Source organism: Schistocerca gregaria, chromosome 8, assembly GCF_023897955.1.
Source record: "Schistocerca gregaria isolate iqSchGreg1 chromosome 8, iqSchGreg1.2, whole genome shotgun sequence".
Lineage (NCBI taxonomy): Eukaryota > Metazoa > Arthropoda > Insecta > Orthoptera > Acrididae > Schistocerca > Schistocerca gregaria.
Genome location: NC_064927.1, coordinates 371,803,972 through 371,816,038, shown reverse-complemented (window position 1 = coordinate 371,816,038; position 12,067 = coordinate 371,803,972). Strand labels below are relative to the sequence as shown.

Genomic DNA, 12,067 nt, shown 5'->3' with positions numbered 1-12,067 from the left:
ACACCAGGGCTTGCCCAAAATAACTACATTTTGTGTCGTATGAATTTTGATATCCCTTACAAAACAATGTCTAGTCGTTCCTTCCGTTACTGAATGGCATTAAGCATAATTTTTATTTGTGTCGTAGACTTTCCCTTTAGTGTGAAGTCGACGTATATCACGTGTGGACGTATTTCTCGGTTTTTCTATGTGTTTGCATACAATATGTTCAAATGTGTGTGAAATCTTATGGGACTTAACTGCTAAGGTTATCAGTCCCTAAGCTTACACACTACTTAACCTAAATTATCCTAAGGACAAACATACACAACCATGCCCGAGGGAGGACTCGAACCTCCGCCGGGACCAGCCGCACAGTCCATAACTGCAACGCCTTAGAGCGCTCGGCTAATCCCGCAAGGGGGGTGCATACACCGTAAGCCATCAAGCGGTGTTTGGTGGAGGGTGTTTTGTACCGCTCCACATTCCTGGTCCACTCCAACATAGAGGAAGGGAGAAATGTCTGTTGTAATGGTACTTGAATTACGTAACCATTTCGGCACCACTTCCACCTCTCGATACCAGCAATATTCTACTGTGTTTCTGTAAAGTAGTTAACATATTTCTGAGACAACACTCAGATTTGATTTCATTAATGTAGAGGTACTTTGATACATCGATATGTTTATGTTGCAATGATATTATTCTTATGTGTATTCTTTCATTTGTCACTATGATCTTTGTCATACTTGAAACTCTGATTTTTGGGTGCGTAAGCGATTATGAGTTTGTTGGAGAGTCGGACCTTGAGAAGGTCAAGTCTTGGATGTGATGTTGGAAAGACACATATTGTAGTCAGCTTATAAAATGTGAACTTTATCAGTGAGAAAGATGTTTTCAAGTATGTTTTGTACTGTGAAGTGATGTTTTGTGTGTTACGTGCCATCGCAACAAATTCAATAAAGAACAAGTGTAACTTAAATTCTGAGCGCTGATTATATTTTTACGTCACCATTGTGCTGACTTTGAAAGGTTTAATGCTCAAGAACGGTTTGTGAAGCGCATCTCCAAAACTTTTGAATATAGCAGAATAAAACATAGGCCTCTTTACATCCGAGCTTGGAATCATTTTCCACGATTGAGCCATGGTTTTACAACGAGATCAGCTTGGGAAACACGAAAAGATGAGTGCCTAGTTTATTCATTGTTACATGAAATGACTTTATTAACTGTGCTCTAATGACACCTGCCACATAATAACTTTGTTGTTGCCCGAAAATGCAGTATTTATCAGCGTGAGCAACACCACAATCATTATTAAATTTTGACATTTGTTGTGGTAGGGTTGTTAGATTATCTACACTATGTCACCGAAAGTATCCCGACACCCCCAAAAACATATGTTTTTCGTGTTAGGTGCATTGTGCTGCCACCTACTGCCAGGTACTCCGTATCAGCGACCTCCCTATTTATTAGACATCGTGAAAGACCAGAATGGGGCGCTCTGCGGAAGTCACGAACTTTGAGCCTGGTCAGTTGACTGGGTGTCACTTGTATCATACGTCTCTACGCGAGATGTACACACTCCTAAACATCCCTAGGTCCACTCTCTCCGATGTGATAGTGAAGTGGAAACCGAAGAGACACGTACAGCACAAAAGCGTACATGCCGACCTCGTCTGTTGACTGTCAGAGACCGCCGACAGGTGAAGAGAGTCATAATGACCAGGAATTACAAACTGCATCACGATCCTCTGTAAGTACTATGGCAGTTAGACGGGAGGTGAGAAAACTTGGATTTCATGGTCGAGCGGCTGTCCATAAGTCACAAATTATGCCGGTAAATGCCAAACGACAACTCGCGTGGTGTAATGATCGTAAACATTGGACGATTGAACAGTGGAAAAACGTTGTGTACAGTGACTAATCAGAGTACACAATGTGGAGATCCGATGGCGGGGTGTGGGTATGGCGAATGCCCGGAGAACGTCATCTGCCAACGTGTGTAGTGCCAGCAGTAAAATTTGGAGGTGTTGGGGTTATGGTGTGGTCGTGTTTTTCATGGAGACGGGTTGCACTCATTGTTGTTTTGCGTGGCACTATCACAGCACAGGCCCACATTAATGTTTGAAGCTCCTTCTTGCTTCCCACTGTTGAAGAGCAATTCGGTGATGGCGATTGCATCTTTCAACACGATCGAGCACCTGCTCATAATGGGCGGCCTGTGGCTGAGCGGTTACACGACAGTAACATCTCTGTAATGCACTAGCTTGCACAGAGTCCTGACCTGAATCCTATAGAACGTCTTTAGAATGTTGTGGAACGCCCACTTTATGCCAGGCCTCGCAGACCGACATCGATACCTCTTGAAGAATGGGCTGCCATTCCCCAAGAAACCTTCCAGCACCTGAACGTATGCCTGCGAGTCCGGAAGCTGTCATCAAGGCTAAGGATGGGCCAACACCATACCGAATTCCAGTATTATCGATGGAGGGCGCCACGAAATTCTAAGACATTTCCTGCTAAGTGTCCGGATACTTTTGATCACATAGTTTATATGTTCTGCATGAGCTATGTTTGTGGCAGCACAATCGCTATTTAATATGCCACAAATTTTGGTTCTCTAAATTATCTCACATGTTGCGGGAAAAGAACATTACTTTATGGCCAGTCTTTCCCTTATGATTTCACGAATAATTTCCGTAGTACTCGTTTACTGATCGAATCTGCGGGGCACAAATCTTGCAGGCTATGGCTGAGGTACTTTGATATTTTCGCTTAATCCAATATGGTAGCGATTCCAAACACTCGAGCAGTATTCAAGATTGGGTCGCAGCAGCTTTCTATATGCGGTCTCCTTTATAGATGATCTACAGTTAGTTCCCAAATAACTAATTCGTTCATTCATCTTTTCTGCAATCGCAACGTAATATCGCCTTGCCTGTATCAAACACCACAAATACTTAATTCGACCATTAGAATATTTTTTCTTAATCTTAATCAACTAACTTTTTTCTACATTTTTAACAAGTTTTTATTCGTCAAACCAAGCAGAAATTCCGTTAAGACTTTTTCCATCCTCCTATGGTTACTCAACGATGAAACTTTCCTGTACACTACTCCCTTATCGTCAAACAGACGCAGATTACTGCTCAACCTTGTGATGCAGTCCTCAAGATACCTCTGAAAAACACTCGCCAGCCACTACAACGTAATGGGTTCTATGACTTAAGCTGTCACCTATCTCTAGGAGAAAGAAAGCTGGCGTTCTACGGATCGGAGCTTGGAATGTCAGATCCCTTAATCGAGCAGGTAGGTTAGAAAATTTAAAAAGGGAAATGGATAGGTTAAAGTTAGATATAGTAGGAATTAGTGAAGTTCGGTGGCAGGAGGAACAAGACTTTTGGTAGGGTGAATACAGGGTTATAAATACAAAATCAAATAGGGGTAATGCAGGAGTAGGTTTAATAATGAATAAAAAATAGGAGTGCGGGTAAGCTACTACAAACAGCATAGTGAACGGATTATTGTGGCCAAGATACACACAAAGCCCACGCCTACTACAGTAGTACAAGTTTATATGTCAACTAGCTCTGCAGATAATGAAGAAATTCAGGAAATGTATGATGAGATAAAACAAATTATTAAGATAGTGAAGGGAGACGAAAATTTAATAGTCATGGTTGACTGGAATTCGTCAGTAGGAAAAGGGAGAGAAGGAAACATAGTAGGTGAATATGGATTGGGGCTAAGAAATGAAAGAGGAAACCGTCTAGTAGAATTTTCCACAGAACATAACTTAATCATAGCTAATACTTGGTTCAAGAATCATAAAAGAAGGTTGTATGCATGGAAGAATACTGGAGATACTAAAAGGTATCAGATAGATTATATAATGGTAACACAGAGATTTAGGAATCAGGTTTTAAATTGTAAGACATTTCTAGGGGCAGATGTCGACTCTGACCACAATCTATTGGTTATGAACTGTAGATTAAAACTGAAGAAACTACAAAAAGGTGCTAATTTTAGGAGATGGGACCTGAATAAATTGAAAGAACCAGAGGTTGTATAGAGTGTCAGGGAGAGCATAAGGGAACAATTAACAGGAATGGAGGAAAGAAATACAGTAGAAGAAGAATGAATAGCTCTGAGGAAAGAAGTAGTGAAGGCATCAGAAGATCAAGTAGGTAAAAAGACGAGGGCTAATAGAAATCCTTGGGTAACAGAAGAAATATTGAATTTAATTGATGAAAGGAGAAAATATAAAATGCAGTAAATGAAGCAGGCAAAAAGGAATATAAACGTCTCAAAAATGAGATAGACAGGAAGTGCAAAATGGCTAAGCAGGGATGGCTAGAGGACAAATGTAAGGATGTAGAGGCTTATCTCACTAGGGGTAAGATAGATACTGCCTACAGGAAAATTAAAGAGACCTTGGGAGAAAAGAGAGCCACTTCTATGAATATCAAGAGCTCAGTTGGAAACCCAATTCTAAGCAAAGAAGGGAAGGCGGAAAGGTGGAAGAAGTATATAGAGGGTTTATACAAGGGCCATGTACTTGAGGACAATATTATCGAAATGGAAGAGGATGTAGATGAAGACGAAATGAGAGATAAAATACTGCGTGAAGAGTTTGACAGAGCACTGAAAGAACTGAGTCGAAACAAGGCCCTGGGAGTAGACAACATTCCATTAGAACTACTGACGGCCTTGGAAGAGCCAGTCATGACAAAACGCTACCATCCGGTGAGCAAGATGTATGAGACAAGCGAAATACCCTCAGATTTCAAGAAGGATATAATAACTCTAATCTCAAAGAAAGCAGGTATTGACAGATGTGAAAATTACCGAACTATCAGTTTAATAAGTCACAGCTGCAAAATACTAACGCGAATTCTTTACAGACGAATGGAAAAAGTGGTAGAAGCGGTCCTAGGGGAATATCAGCTTGGATTCCGCAGAAATGTTGGAACACGTGAGGCAATACTTACCTTACGACTTATCTTAGAAGAAAGATTAAGGAAAGGCAAACCTACGTTTCTAGCATTTGTAGACTTAGAGAAAGCTTTTGACAATGTTGACTGGAATACTCTCTTTCAAATTCTAAAGGTGGCAGGGGTAAAATACATGGAGTGAAAGGCTATTTACAATTTGTACAGAAACCAGATGGCAGTTATAAGAGTCGAGGGGCATGAAAGGGAAGCAGTGGTTGGGAAAGGAGTGAGACAGGGTTGTAGCCTCTCCCCGATGTTATTCAATCTGTATATTCAGCAAGCAGTAAAGGAAACAAAAGGAAAATTCGGAGTAGGTATTAAAATTCATGGAGAAGAAATAAAAATTTTGAGGTTCGCCGATGACATTGTAATTCTGTCAGAGACAGCAAAGGACTTGGAAGAGCAGTTGAACGGAATGGACAGTGTCTTGAAAGGAGGATATAAGATGAACATCAACAAAAGCAAAACGAGGATAATGGAATGTAGTCCAATTAAATCTGGTGATGCTGAGAGAATTAGATTAGGAAATGAGACACTTAAAGTAGTAAAGGAGTTCTGCTATTTTTGGAGTAAAATAACTGATGATGGTCGAAGTAGAGAGGATACAATATGTAGACTGGCAATGGCAAGGAAAGCGTTTCTGAAGAAGAGAAATTTGCTAACATCGAGCATAGATTTAAGTGTCAGCAAGTCGTTTCTGAAAGTATTTGTATGGAGTGTAGCCATGTATGGAAGTGAAACATGGATGATAAACAGTTCGGACAAAAAGAGAATAGAAGCTTTCGAAATGTAGTGCTACAGAAGAATGCTGATGATTAGATGGATAGATCACATGACTAATGAGGAGGTATTGAATAGAATTGGGGAGAAGAGGAGTATGTGGCACAAGTTGACAAAAAGAAGGGACCGGTTGGTAGAGCATGTTTTGAGGCATCAAGGGATCACGAATTTAGCATTGGAGGGCAGCGTGGAGGGTAAAAATCGTAGAGGGAGCCAAGAGATGAGTACACTAAGCAGATTCAGAAGGATGTAGGTTGCAGTAAGTACTGGGAGATGAAGAAGCTTGCACAGGATAGAGTAGCATGGATAGCTGCATCAAACCACTCTCAGGACTGAAGAACACAACAACAACAACACCTCTAGGATGTTGGAACGTGCTTGTTGCTTGTCATCCTTGGTTTGCATAATATTGTGAGAAAAAAATAGATTAGTTTCGTGTCTGTTATGTTTTCTAAATCCGTGCTGATTTCTGAACAGAAGCTCTTCTTTCTTAAGGAAATATGTTATAGTCGAATTTAAAATATGCTGAATGGTTCGCAGCAAATCGATGTTAGGCATATTGGTCTGTAATTATGCGAGTTAGTTCTTGTAATTTTTGTTGTCCGCAGGAGACACCCCGTGTATTGCAGTTATTCGCTAGAATAAATCCAAACCATTTCCTTCTGTTCCACTGCATAATCACTGCACTACTCTGTGAGGAAATGTACTGCCTTATCGTTAATGTGAACTGATGTGGATAGTTTAACGAGTCATCGTAAAATAAATAATCTCTCCTTTCAGATAATATCAGGATTAAATTTTGCAGTACAAGTTTGTAAGAGAAGTAGGTAGGTCATACTAATTGAAGTCGGAGGAACATAGCACGTTAGAAATATCATCTACTGCCTGTGCACGGCTTTGAATTCCTGAGACTAACGAAAAATATCTGGTAATAATGAATTTGGAGGCCGACGAATACTTCCGCCTCGGCCGAACTGGACACGAACTGCATGTGGGGAAGAAAAAAATCGCAAGTGGCAGTATTCGAAACTGTGTGTGACTTAACTACTTAGTCCGCTCATAATAAGAAATAGGAGGAATGCAAAAGCTATGGAGTCGGTACAGTCTGCGGTTGGGGGGAAAAAAGAGGTGCGAGTAACGGAAGATTTCCGCAACTCCGGGTGCGCCCCGGTTAGCGATCCTGAAGAATACGAAAACTGACGACTGACCCTAAGGCGGAAAAGAAAACTTGCAGGTATCAAAACGTTGTAGGTGTAACGAAACGCTATGTGTCGTATTGTCACATGTTCATTACTCGTCATTTGGAGGTATCACAGTCGAGTATTGAACTAGAACATTCACTGCAAACCTCGTATCACGAGCCTTCATTTGTGTCAAAATCGGGCCTTATTGGCTTCATTTGTGGAAGGACAAAAGTTCTGTTGAATGCAAGCTTCTTCATCTCTGTAACTACTGCAACCTACATCCTTCTGAATCTGCTTCATCTATTCATCTCTTGGTCTCCCTCTAAGATTTTTGCCCCCAACGCTTCCCTCCAATACTGAATTGGTGATCCCTTGATGCCTCAGAATGTCTCCTACTAACCGATCCTTCTTCTAGTCAAGTTGTGCCATAAATTCCTCTTCTCCCCAATAATATTCAGTACCTCCTCATTAGTTACGTGATCTACCCATGTAATCTCCAGCATTCTTCTGCAGCACCACATTTCGAAAGCTGCACACTAAGCTATTTATCGTCCATGTTTCACTTGCTTGCATGTTCCCCGAGGATTTTTACTTGCCCTCGTCTTTTTACCTACTTGATCCACTGCTGCCTTCACTGTTTAGTCTCTCAAAGCTACCCGTATCAATCGTTTCCTAATGCTCTCTCTGAAACTCTCTACAACCTCTGGTTCTTTCAGTTTATCAATGTCTCATCTCCTTAAAGTACTACCATTATTGCCGTTTCTTCAGTTACAACCAGTAAATTGTGGTCAGAATTCGTCTTACCATAACATAATGTAGTGTGTCTCCACGTCTCTCCGTCGTATACAACCTTCTTTCATGATTCTTAAACCAAGTGTTAGCTATGATTAGGTTATGCTCTGTGCAAAATTCAGCCAGGTGCCTTCCGCTTTCATTCCTTACCCACAGTCCATATTCACCTACTACTTTTCCATCTCTTCCTTTTCATACTACAGAATTCCAGTCTACCATGACAATTAAATTTTCGTCACCCTCAACTATCTGAATAATTTCTGTCATCTTATCATACATTTCTTCAATATCTTCGTCATCTGCGGAGGTAGTACTACTGTGGTAGGCGTGGCCTTCGTGTATATCTTGGCTACAATAATGCGTTCACTATACTGTTCGTAGTAGCTTACCCACGCTCCTATTTTTTTATTCATTATTAAATCTGCATTACCCTTATTTGATTTTGTTTGTATAACACTCTATTCACCTGACCAGAAGTCTTGTTCCTCCTGCCACTGAACTTCACTAATTCCCACTATGTCAAAGTTTGATCTATCCCTTTCCCTTTTTAAATTTTCTAACCTACTTGCCTGATTAAGCGATCTGACATTCCGCGCTCCGATCCGTAGAACGCCGGTTTTGTTTTCTCCTTATAACTACATCCTCCTGAATAGTCCCCGCCCGTAGGTACGAATGGGAGACTATTTTACCTCCACAATATTTTACTTACGAGGACACCATTTAACCATGCAACAAAGGTGCATGCCCTCAGGAAAAACTATGGCTGTAGTTTCTCCTTTCTTTCAGCCGTTCGCAGTGCCAGGAGAGCAAGGCCGTATTGGTTAGTGTTACAAGGCCAGATCAGTCAATCACCCCCACTGTTGCCCCTACAACTACGAATAGGCTGCTGCCCCTATTCAGGAACCAAAAGATTGTCTGGACTCTCAACACATACACCTCCATTTCGGTTGCACCTGCGCCACGGGTATCTGTTTCGCGGAGGCAAGCAAGCCTCCCCAGCAACGACGAGGTCCGTGGTTGATTGTGGGCTATTCTACCTATTAACGTGTTTACAGTGAGCTTGTGTGGCAAACAATAGTTTGCGATGATAGCGTCTCCGTTGCCGTATAACTCTAATAACTCCATTAGTTGTAGTGTATCTGGATCGCCGAAAATTTGTTATGGAAAATAAATGCTATCTGTGTAAACTAGCGTAGCAGGAGCCCTAAAGATGTTCCAAAATAAAAGTATGGGACATGTTTTGTATGAAACAAATTCGAAATATTCAAATATGGAGCTGAGGTACACCTGACAGAAATTGTGAACAAAGGAAAGAATAAGATAATGAACTTGTAAAAGCCAAATGTATAAAAATTCATTATAATATGTCAACGAATGTGGTGCACAAAGTCAACTGTTACGGTCAAGGACAAAGATCGAATGAGAGCGTTTAACATCCTCTCCGAATACCGTGGCAAAAAATGACACAAATATACTTTTTAAAGTGTTTAGAGCTAGCTTTGCGAGGGAGAAGAGAAGCTCTTTGTATGTTACTTGGTTAGCTTAGAGGTGGAGGCCATTATCAGACGTTCTGAATCAAGTGAAAGCGAGAACAAAGACAACACATTATCCGTAGCAAGTCAAAAATATGATTTTAGGTATTTATAACACTCTCGTGATTTCGTATCATGTGAATACAGCTCGAATACTCGCAGCATGCTGAAAAGTCTCCTTTCTGCTAAACGTTGTTGGACGATTGGGTCCATGTCGAATACACAAGACAAGAGTCTGAACTAATTCTACTCTGTCCCTCTCTGCTGTCAATCTGGTGCTTTTCCGTTCACAGTAAATTCGATTTGTGATAATTTAATAGAGAAAGCCTTTGTCAGAATGCGTATTGTTTTCAAAGGGAGGCGCTATCAACAAGTGACAGACTGAAGAGAATTCCGCTCTGAGGACAAACAAAACTGAAAAACTGCCAGCATCAAACGCCTTTCAGTGCAAATATAGGTTCCGACGAATCCGGTGAGATTGCAAATTCAAAACGATGATTCATATTTACACACCGAAACTCCATTTCACGTTTTCAAATTGATAGCTGTGCTTGAAAGCAGATGTTTTTGGTTTGGAGAACTAATTAAATGTGTACTGTTCTCATGGGCGGTGAGACGGAAATCGAATTCTACTACTTTCATTGCAATAATAATGTTATCTCCCATATCTGAAATACTGATCCAACCATTGTCTTGTACGACAAAATCGGTGAAGTAAAACGAAAGCGAGTCTCAACTGCTTTAATAAGTGTTGCCTTGCATGAATTAACCTGTGTGTTCTTTGCAAACTACAAAGTTGAAACAATTATAACAGAGTGGCATGTGGGTGAAAACGCCGAAAAGGGGATGAATGAGATAAATGCTCTGAAGCTCGCCGTGACAGAACAAAAGACTCCTTTGTTGTTTATCTCCAGTACGGATGGTGTTGCAAAACGCGTAGCAAATGTAACTGTGCCGCGTATGGATTACTTGGCAGTTCTTCGCAGGAGGGTTCATACGAACCTAACGGTGCTTTGCCGGTCAGAGACTTACTGGAAGGTGTATGGCTATAATCTATTAGCAGCAACAATTGTCAAGTTTATTTATTTATGAAGTCTTCATATGAATCTTCACAATAGTTCAATGTGGCTCTGTATATACTGAATTTGGAAACGCTTTTTCAGCGCCTAGTGCTGAAACAAACGTCATGTTTTGATTCACTTTTCTTTAGTAATACCATTGTTTTATTTACACTAGTTACAGCTGTAGCTCTTTGAACATTAAGTTATGTAGAAAATGGTGGTGGGCTTGAGTTGCTTTAATTACCTTGATCACAAATAAGCGACAAATAACTAATGCTGTTAGCAAAACAACAGCATAATTATGAGATATTTAAATTCATTAAGCAGTCATGTTAGACGGACAGACGTATGTGGCATTCTTTATGCTAAAAACATGCTTCAACATTTTAAGTACATGCCAATGCGGAAATGATTCCGGAACTTTATATGTCTTCGATTGTGATATTTCAGTACAATATAAACCCCCCATGTGACGCAGTCACGGGATGTAAACGTCGTGACATGTAATCAGACAATGTATGAGTACGTTCCTGGTGAATCTCTCCCCCCCCCCCCCCCCCAAAGCGGCTTACATTGAGTCCACGTACATATAGCAATGGTTGCTATTTGATCGTAAAGAACAAATTGTCGACCAAACATGTAGGGGCCATGGAAACTGATGTACTTACCTTTTTCGAAAAAAGAAGTTGCTCATTCCTGAAATCTGGCATACCATTAGAGAGATCTAACACTTCCTTACTGTAGTTGTTACAGCGCTGATTTCCCTCAACATGCGGGAGTAAAACGAATGGCTCCCCGAACTACTATTCCTAACGTTTGTCCGCCATCTTGTTTTTCAGTGCTCAGTGACAGACTATGATCATTATGGTAATAACGTTTAAGCGACAGTAACTATACGAAATTTTGAAGCGAAGTTCGGTTGAAAACAGTATATTTTCCCATCCAGTGTGCCAGTAACGGAATCAGAATGCCTCACAGTTTGAGACAGCTGTAGTTTCTTATCACTGGAAGCTTGTCCAGTTGTATGCAAGCCTTCTGTCTAGCGAAAAGTATATTAAGCCTGACCGTCGAACAGATACGACCAGATCCGTTTTAGTATTTACTAATCCAGCCACATTAAGAACTAATTTCAATAAAATTCTTTTCTAACCTTGCAGGAAGCTGTAGTAATTGTCGGGCAGCAACTTGTATTAATCAACACAACGAAAAAAAAAAAAAAACAACGAAAGCTGCAAATTTCAAATTTATTAACGTGATGATTGGTATCGGGTGAGGACTGATTTTCAACTCATCCAGATAGTTAAAATGGGATTTCCCAAAACACAAGAACCACTTCAAGGTAAAAAACATATACGTGTAGCGAGGTGCTGATGGACAGTTACACAGCATGGAGATATCTTGAGATAATTCTTATGTTTAGGGACATTTTATTTTGACTATCTGGATGATATGAAAATGGGGCACGACCCGAACCTAGCTATCAATTAAGTAAAACTGAAACTTGCAACTTCGGCTGCTTTTCCGTTGTGTGTGTGACCACGTCGTATGTAATGAAACTACCTAAGCTTGGGCGATTACTGTTGGTGGACTTTATCAGGGAGATATTTTACCAGCAACAGCCAAAACCTCAGTAGTTTCCTCACATAAGACGCAGTCAAAGACTCTAGATGAATTTTATTCAAATGAACTTCGGCTGTAAAGGCTACTCGCTCAAATTGCGGACGGAATTTTAAGCTTACTAA

At 40.6% G+C, this 12,067-nt stretch overlaps 1 protein-coding gene across 1 annotated transcript in view; it reads left to right on the top strand.

Annotated features, from left to right (window-relative positions):
• The window catches only part of LOC126284291 (prolactin-releasing peptide receptor-like), an 842,768-nt gene that overhangs the window by 494,647 nt on the left and 336,054 nt on the right, over positions 1–12,067 (top strand). The gene's annotated exons all lie outside the window — the stretch shown is intronic.